Here is a 9,953-nt window from a genome sequence, read left to right on the forward strand (position 1 = left end):
GGAGCAATTTATTTTAAATATGAATATACACATTACAGAAAAGCCACATTATTGTGAAGTGTGTGGCTATTTTTGTGTTAAAAATCAAAATTAGTGATACATATGAGAACTCACTCTGAGGAAAAGCGACATTCTTGTGAAGTGTGTGGATATTCTTTTATTGAAAAATCAAAGTTAGTGATACAAATGAGAACTCACACTGGGAAAAAGCCACATTCTTGTGAATTCTGTGGATATTCTTGTTCTAAAAAATCAGTATTAGTGAAACATATGAGAACTCACACTAAGGAAAAGCAATATTTTGTTGAGTGTGCGGCCATTCTTTTTCTGAAAAATCAAATTTAGTGAGACATATAAGAATTCACACAGGGGAAAAACCACATTCTTGTGAACTGTGCGGATATTCTTGTTCACACAAGTCATCATTAGTGACACATATGAGAACTCACATTGGAGAAAAGCCACAGTCTTGCGAAGTGTGTGGATATTCTTATTCTACAAAATCAGTATTAGTGACACATATGAGAACACACACTGGGGAAAAGCCACATTCTTGTGACGTGTGTGGATATTCTTGTTCTGACAAATCAGCATTAGTGACACATATGACAACTCACTGGGGAAAAGCCACATTCATGTGAAGTGTGTGGATATTCTTGTTCTCGCAAATAACATTTAGTGTCACATATGCGAACTCACACTGGGGAAAAGCCATATTCTTGTGAAGTGTGTATATATTCTTGTTCACAAAAAGCATCATTAGTTACACATATGAGAACTCACACTGGAGAAAAGTCACATTCTTGTGAAGTGTGTGGATATTCTTATTCTCACAAATCAACATTAGTGAGACATATGAGAACTCACACTGGTGAAAAGCCACATTCTTGTGAAGTGTGTGGATATTCTTCTTCTCGCAAATCATGTTTAGTGTCACATATGAAAACTCACACTGGGGAAAAGCCATATTCTTGTGAAGTGTGTAGATATTCTTGTTCCCACAAATCATCATTAGTTACACATATGAGAACTCACACGGGGGAAAAGCCACATTCTTGTGAAGTGTGTGGATATTCTTGTTCTGAAAAATACGTATTAGTGAGACATATGAGAACTCACACTGGGGAAAAGCCCCATTCTTGTGAAATGTGTGGATATTCTTGTCTCACAAATCATCATTGGTGAAACATATGAGAACTCACACTGGGGAAAAGCCACATTCTTGTGAAATGTGTGGATATTCTTGTTCTCGAAAATCATCATTAGTGAGACATATGAGAACTCACACTGGGGAAAAGCCACATTCTTGTGAAGTGTGTGGATATTCTTGTTCTGAAAAATCAATATTAGTGAGACATATGAGAACTCATACTGGGGAAAAGCCACATTCTTGTGAAGTGTGTGGATATTCTTTTTCTCACACATCATCATTACTTACACATATGAGAACTCACACTGGGGAAAAGCCACATTCTTGTGAAATGTGTGGATATTCCTGTTCTCGAAAATCATCATTAGTTATACATATGAGAACTCACACTGGGGAAAAGCCACATTCTTGTGAAGTGTGCGGATATTCTTGTTCTCACAAATCATCATTAGTTACACATATGAGAACTCACACTGGGGAAAATTAAAATCCAAGATCCCCCATGTAAACAGGAATTAGACGATTACTGGAGACCCTTATTTGAAAAAGAGGAAGTACATAACGAAGAGGCCCAGTGGATCGGGGATATTATCAGTGCAAATAAAAATAAAAGAGAAATACCAGAGCCAGAAATAACGCCAGATAATATAAGATCCAAGCTGGCACGAGCTTCAAATCACAATAACCCTGGCATCGACAACATATCTAACTTCTGGTTAAAACAGCTAACAGCATTGCATGATCATTATAGCAGATGTTTCACCAGAATGTTGAAAGCTTATGAAGCGACACAATCATGGATATTAAAAGCCGATACAAGCTTAATAGTTAAAAGCACAGAAACCAAAACCCCAGCAAATATCGCCCAATATGCTGTCTAACCACGACTTACAAGCTATTCACTGGATTAACAGCTGACAGCATATATGAACATCTTTAAAACGGTTATTATCTTGAGGCAGAACAAACAGGATGTAGGAAAAACTGCCTGGGCACCAAAGATCAATTGCTCATCAATAAGACCATTTTGGAAGATTGCAGGAAAAGAAATCTAAATATGGCATGGATAGATTATCAGAAAGCATTTGATAGTGTACCCCATTCGTGTATACTAAAATGCCTCCAATTATACAAAATCCACCCGACTATATGAGAAATTTTAGCTGCCAAAATGAAGGGGTGGCAAACATCCATTACCTTAAACCATAGCAGGGGAAGGATATCCATTCCAAATATAAAAATAAAAAAAGGAATCTTCCAAGGAGACAGTTTATCTTCTGTACTATTTTGCCTGGCAATTGAGCCTCTAAGTAAGCTTCTAAAGAACTTCCAAGGTGCTTATAATCTAAGCTACAGCCGCTAAAGAGAATCCTCCAAGGTAATAAACCATTTATTTTTCATGGATGATCTTAAGCTCTATGCTAGCTCGGATAAGGATTCAGATGATCTACTGAAAATTGTCCACACTTTTTCTAATGACATCAAAATCAATCTCGGGCTAGATAAGTGTGGTAATGTACTCTGAAAGTTGGCAAGAAGATATCTACTGAAAATATACAGCACGATGAAAATAGTGTAATCAGAGAACTGGATGAACAGGAAACATACAAATACCTCGGCATTGATGAAAATGAGTCCATCCAGCATTCCAAGATGAGAGAAAAACTAAGCCAAGAATATCTACACCGGGTAAGAAAAATCTGCAAAACTGAAATCACAAACAAGAACAAAGTTACGGCAATTAACCAACTTGCCATGCCAGTACTAAAATATATAGTTTTGGCATTATTGACTGGCCTCAGAAAGACATAAATTGGCTTGACAACGAAAATGTTAACCTTGTACTGAGTTATTTATCGAAACCAGTGCATGCCTCGTTTGTACCTACCCAGGCGAGAAGGAGGTATGGGATTCTCGGAAGTCAATCATCAACACAGAGCCACAATCGTCAGCATAGGTCAGTACATAATAAATTCCTGTAACCCCAAGCTTATGAAAATTAAAGAGCATTATCAGAACCGAGCAAATAGTAAAACATCTATAACACAACTTGCCACTCATTTTGGAAAGGATTGCCTTACAAATGATGCTGAGAATCCAAACAAGCCTGCCACTGACATAGCCCAGAAAAGTCGGAAAAAATACACTAGCCAGTTCCCAAGAATATATCGATAGGGATGGTTCCCTGGACTGACTCAAAAGAGGATCCCTCCATTACGACTAAGAGAATCTGATATTGGCTGCACAAGACCAAGGTCTGATGATGAACGCCTTCAAAAAGACGAGTGGTCTAAGCAACAATAATAAATGCAGGTTCTGTAGCACTGAGGTTTAGAGTGTGGGCCACCTGATTTCTAGTTGCAAAGTCCTACTTGGAGATGGTTATTATACAGATCGCTATAATGGAGTTTGCAAATACCTTCACTGGAAGATATGTAAGAAACTCAACATTCAGTGTAGTAAAAACTCCTGGGAACATATACCCGAACGAACAGTTGGGAATGACAACTACACCATTCACTATGACTAAATAATCCCCACTGGTACATATCTTGAACACGCAGCTATTAAACCAGATATGGTGATTTGGGACAGAGCAAACAAAAAATCGACCGTAATAGAGGTCAGTGTATCCAATGATACAGGGCTTAACAAAGCTGAGAGGGAAAAGATAACAAAGTATCAAGGACTTATGTATGATATGAAACGAAATTGGAAATTAAAAGACGTTTCAATTATACCAGTCATTATAGGAGCAACTGGGCTTATGAAAAAGAACTTTTAAAGTACATAGCAAGCCTACCTGGTGAACCAAGTGCAAGTGAGGTACAAACGATTGCACTGAAAGGGACAGCTAAAATCCTGAAAAGATCTCTTGGTTGGATTCACTAAAATAGGGGTAAATGTCAGACATCTGGTTGGATGTCCCACCCCCTAGAAGAAAAACTTTACGAAAAATGAATGAAGAAAAAAGGGGAAAAAGAACTCGAATGCCCACTAGACACTATCCTCGAGTGTCTAAGGTCTCTCTGTTACAGGTGTTTGTCAGAACAACCTGACATGAGGATACTTTTTCCATAGAATAATATTAAACATTTAAACAATATGAATGTGAATTAAGAGTTTAATTCTCTGATTTTACAGCATCTATTCTTAAAAGAGCAATCGGATATAAATTTAAATCATAACAGAATCAAGTGTTAGCTGCAGGAAGGAGCCCCTTGATATCTTAAAACTTACTGAAGTTAAATAAAAAAAAAGAAATCCTCCCTTCAGAGCAGATTTCCAGTATGATTAGAGATATTCGCTTAATTATTTAAGATGACATCTGCCCAATAAGCAACCCCATCCCTCTTTCCAGAACCCACTTCACCTCAACTACCCGACATAGTCCCAGACTTAACATTGACAGAGGAAACACATTATCGAGGGCAACGCCCAATAAACAACGGTAACTCTCCTCAAGGCTCACCCCTGAAAATATCTCAACTAAAATATGGGCAAAAACAACACTGCAATGCCCCACCTGTAAACATGATATTGGATGCAAACCAGATGAAGCTGGAAGAAGAACTGGCTAACAATAGAAATGGCCCGATGCCTCGCTGTTGAAGATCGACCCAGACTGGTGAAAATAAATTGTACCAAAGCCTTCAAGATCCTTGTTACGAAAATGAATGATGCTCTCACAAAACTTGTCCCAACTAATGCGTCATTAACTGAAATAAACCATGCAACTTTTGGGGCAGCATGGTATATGCAGAGGAAACTTTAGCCGCATCATAAAGAGAAAAAAATAGGAAGAATTTCAGGTCACAACAATAGAATCAGTCTTGAAAAGTAGGCTACAGCAGAAAATCTTAAAACTCAGAAAGGGAACATCCCAGATATCTGCCTTTCTGTTATGTGACAGCCCAGGGGAAACATTAAAAAAGAAGATGAATGAACTTAAAACCGACTATTCACTCCATAAGCAAGTGCGGCTAAGAGCTAAGGTAGCAGAAAATTGAATATTAAAGCCGACAGAGGTATATTTCTTGGATACGATAAAAACAGTCCAGCCAATTTAGTATTTTTCCAAAAATAAAAATAAAAAGAATTCGATGTGTAAAATTCACAGACACGTTTAATTTTACAGACGAAACCCCGTCATATGAAGAAGATGAAATTATATTCCCTCAAATAATTAAAACAAACGAAGACAATAAAAATAACGGAGACAAGAGTGTCCATGATGATGATGATCATAAAGTAGAAACATATCCCAAAAGAAATAGAAGGCGACCCGATTTTTTTGTGATCGACAATATAAAAAGATTATCAAATCGACTATTGCTATTCAATATGACCTAAACATCCATCAAATGGACGTATTCATATATCTATAATGTTCTCTGGTCATCGGTTCTACGGGACCATTCAAGTCACAATGCACCATTGATAGGATTTTTTGGCCTTTTTGTCTGGTATCTTGCTTTAATAGTTTGTCATTTTCCCTTGCGTACAGACGTCGCAGTTGAAGTTTTTGATGTTTGTATTTTCATTCCATCAACTACAGTCGGCAACCTTTTGATATCAGGAATATTGCAATGTCCAAGAATTTTATGCCATGTCTGTAGATCATGGCAGGCGGTTATCGATGGGACTACACTATTTAAATAATATAGTCTTCCATTTTCTTTAATGTCGAATACAGTTCCATTCGGGTATACCAGTTTTGATTTATTGGGGCTAAAGTTTATATTTGCACCTTGATTTGTGGCAGCTTGTACGGAAAATATATTTTTAAACTAAACATGACTTACACTTCTAGAGATTATGCGCCCAGCGTGCGTCTTTATTTCGATGGATCCGAATCAAAACATTCAATATGACCTAAACATCCATCAAATGGACGTAAAAAATGCTTATTTGAATGCCCGAATAGACTGTGAAATTTATATTACCCCTCCAGAGGGATTTATAATGAAAAATAGCGTGTGGCGACTTAAAAAGTCATTATATGGTCTAAAGCAGAGTTCTCAGTGTTTTTTTTTTTTTTTTTTTTTTTTTTTACAAAGGCATCACCACATTATCAAGGCCCAGAGGCCACTCAAGGATAAGGGTTAAAGAGTGTACAGTAGAAATTGGTCAATATAGTAATCATTAGTAATGAAAATTTGGTAAATTTAATAACTTATATGGAACGGCTCATCAAGAACTTATTTACTTTAGACTTGAACACAACCATATTGTAGTCAGCCGGAAAGCAGGAAAACGGAAGACAATTCCACAGGCGTGCAGTTCTAAGAAAGAAGCTTTGTTCATGGAATCTACGTTTAGGTTTAGCCACAGATAAAGAGTGGGGGAAATTATTGATAGTGTTTACAGCTAGACGAGTGTTTCTTGTGAAAGTTTGGCGAGGGGGGACCAAAGATTGAAGCTCAGTTGAACACTTTCCATGAAAATAACGATACATCAGAGACAAACTCGCAACATCTCTTCTGTGAGATAGAGGTTGCAAGGAGGAGAAAAGGACATCTCCTACGAGGCTACGAAGTCTATTTTGAACTCTATTAAGGCAGGACAAGTCCTTTCTAGCAGCTCCTGCCCAGATGTGGCAACAGTATTCCATCCTTGGACGTACCTGGCTCTTATATAGGTAGAGAATAGCATCAGCAGTGAGATATCTACTGGATCGATAGAAAGATCCCACCATTTTTCCAGCGGCCTTGGCAACAGATTTGATATACGTGTTCCATTTGAGATCAGGAGTAATGGTCAAGCCCAGAAGCTTGTCAAAACTTGAGGCCTCCTGAAGACGAGAGCCATTCATTTCAATTGATGACAAATGTGGATTAGAATGTTGATGATGTAAAGAGAGAAGCTTGGTTTTAGATGCATTAAAAGTAACCAGCCACTCCTTTCCCCATTGTACTACGTGCTCAAGATCAGAGGAGAGAGAATTGGAGAGAACTTGGTCGTTTACTGTCTTAGATGTGGTACCATAAATGGTAGTGTCGTCAGCATAAATGTCTACAAATGATGTAAGGATATGATTTGGAAGATCATTAATGTAGATCAGGAAAAGAGTTGGGCCCAGGATGGATCCCTGAGGGACACCGGCATTAATACTGTGAGCTTCTGATTTTTGCCCCTCAACTACTACTCTTATGAACCTATCAGAAAGAAATGATTTAATAATTGAGAAGACTTTTCCAGCTATACCATAGCTAGCGATCTTATGAAGTAAACCTTTATGCCATACCCTATCAAAGGCTTTAGATATGTCAAGAGCAATTGCTCTAGAAAGATTGCCACCGTCGAGAGATTTGCTAATCCTATGCGATATAACTGTAATGACATCTGCTGTAGATCTAGCAGAACGGAAACCATATTGAGTGTCACTAAGAAGGTTATTTTTGTTGAGATGTTTGATTACTTCTGTATTTAACACAGATTCTAGCAACTTACTCATGACGCACAGGAGACTTATTGGCCTGTACTGAGAGGGGGATGAGCGATCACCTGAATTCTTAAATACAGGGCATACTGATGAGGTTTTCCAGGGAGATGGGAAACTATTCTCCTTAAGACAACGTTTAAACAGTTTTGTAAGTATGGGCGCTAATTCAGGTTGAAGTTCTTTGAGTACTATAATTGGAATACCATCAGGGCCAGTTGCTTTACTCGAATCAAGGTTTTTGATTAGCTTCGCAACATCACGTACAGATATACGTATATCACATAGCGTGTTTTCTGATACAGGAGGAAATATTGGGGGTTGGCGGTCTTGGTCGCAAAGGGTAGAATCTGCTGCAAAGTTCTTGACAAAGAGTTTGGCTTTGTCTGATGCTGACGAGATTACCTCAGGTCCATTGATAATAGTTGGGATGGAGCACACGCTTCTGTTCAGGATTCTGTTTGCTATTTGCCAAAACTGGTGGGAACCAAGCCGCTGCTCAGCTACTTTGGACTTAACAGATTGAGCATACAACTCTCTTGCGTTCCTTATTACTTTCTTACAATGGTTGCTGGCAGTCCTGAAAACGGCTTTAGTTTCCATACATCTATTACGTTTGAAGCAGTGGAAAAAGTGATTTCTGTGCGCAATGGCAGCAGCACATTCTGGAGAGAACCATGGCTGGCTGTTAGGTTTTTGCTGAAACTTTTTAGAGGGTATGAAATGGTCAATACCTACAATTAACCATTCAGTTAGGTCTAATACTATAGAGGACACATCCTTTTTAAACATGGAATGCAGAGGTAGATCAGATATAAATGTACGGAAGCTATCCCAGTCAGCCTTAGTGTATCGATATACTGTACGATGAAGAGGTACATCTGGGGACTTATTACATTTCATTTTTATCTTAATTGATACAACAGAGTGGTCGGAAGATCCAAGAGGCGACAGAACAGAAACTGAACATAGTTCAGGGCAAGTTGTGATAAAAAGGTCTAGTAGGCTCGCATACTGGCCGTCATTATCGGGCACACGGGTAGGTTCCTGAACAATCTGAGTGAGGTCATAGGCAATGGAGAAATCATGACAGAACCTCCCCTCATCATCGGTCTTGTTTGAGTGGGTCAACCATTCAACGTTGTGAACATTGAAGTCTCCACATACGTGAATGTTAGCTGAAGGATAAGTAGAAAGGACTTGGTCAATTTTCTCAGATATGCTTTGAAAGATAGTAACTCCACTGTTGTGGGGGCGATAGAGAGTAAATATAAATGCAGTAGTGTGCGCTAAAGCAACCCGGAAGCACATATAGGGTAAGTTAGGATCTTCCCTGGAGATGTCCCTCCCACATGGAAAGCTATCTTTAATATAGGCACATATTCCATGCCCATGGCGATCTTGGGGGTCAGATTTAGAAGTTAAGTTAGAGTATCCTGAAATTGCAAACTCATCTAGGGAAATAGCCTGTCCAATGCCAGTTTCACTTAAAAATAAAAGGTCTGGTTTAGTCTCCTGTAATTGGGTTTCAACCTCTGGAAGGTTAGAACGAAGACCCCTGATGTTGGAGAAGGAGACATGGTAGTAGGGGTCTACGTTGGAAGTTGGGGAACCGGGTTTAATCGTGTATTTTTTCTTGAAACTTGTCATGATGAAATTTTGGAATTTGTGGACTAGGTCGACAGATTTACTTAGAGCAGGACAGAGAGGGGAAATTAAGAGAGAAAAAGAAACGAAGAATTTTTTATTTTTTTTTATTTGTAGTTAATGATAAGGTAAAGCCGTAACAATTACCCACTAGTATGGCATCGAGAGGCCCCACCAGAAGCTACTGCATGGTCCAGAATCCATTCACCAAATGGCAATACAGCAGCCCCAGTACTTTGCACCTGCTGATAGGACAGCCTCCTTAGTGGTTAATCCAAGGTTCGGGTCCCTGACTATCAGGCGGATAACGTCAGCCCAGACAAAACGTTTACCTCCAGCACCCTTACTAGTGACATGGCTACAAGGATAGACATAGAAACAGAAAATTTCCGCCATCTCAGCCAACTGTTCGCAAAAATACTGCCAACCTAGAAAACAGCTTTTTCTTCTCCCTTTGTCCGAAAAATCACTCATTTAAAAAAATGAGGACTGAGGGACAAATAAGAAGAAGCGAGAGTAACAGGAGCTGCCGATAACGCATCCACAATGCGTTTTCTACTCTCCATTAAAAAAAAAAATAATAAAAAAAAAAAAAAAAAAAACTATTAAGTATTGTACTTAATAAAAGTCCAACGGACGTGTTTAAGGGAAAGTATGGTGATAGATTCCCCTCACACGAACTAAAAATGAGTATAATTCGTAATTTTTGCTATC

Source organism: Euprymna scolopes, chromosome 46 (genome assembly GCF_053919585.1).
Source record: "Euprymna scolopes isolate OS-2025 chromosome 46, ASM5391958v1, whole genome shotgun sequence".
Lineage (NCBI taxonomy): Eukaryota > Metazoa > Mollusca > Cephalopoda > Sepiida > Sepiolidae > Euprymna > Euprymna scolopes.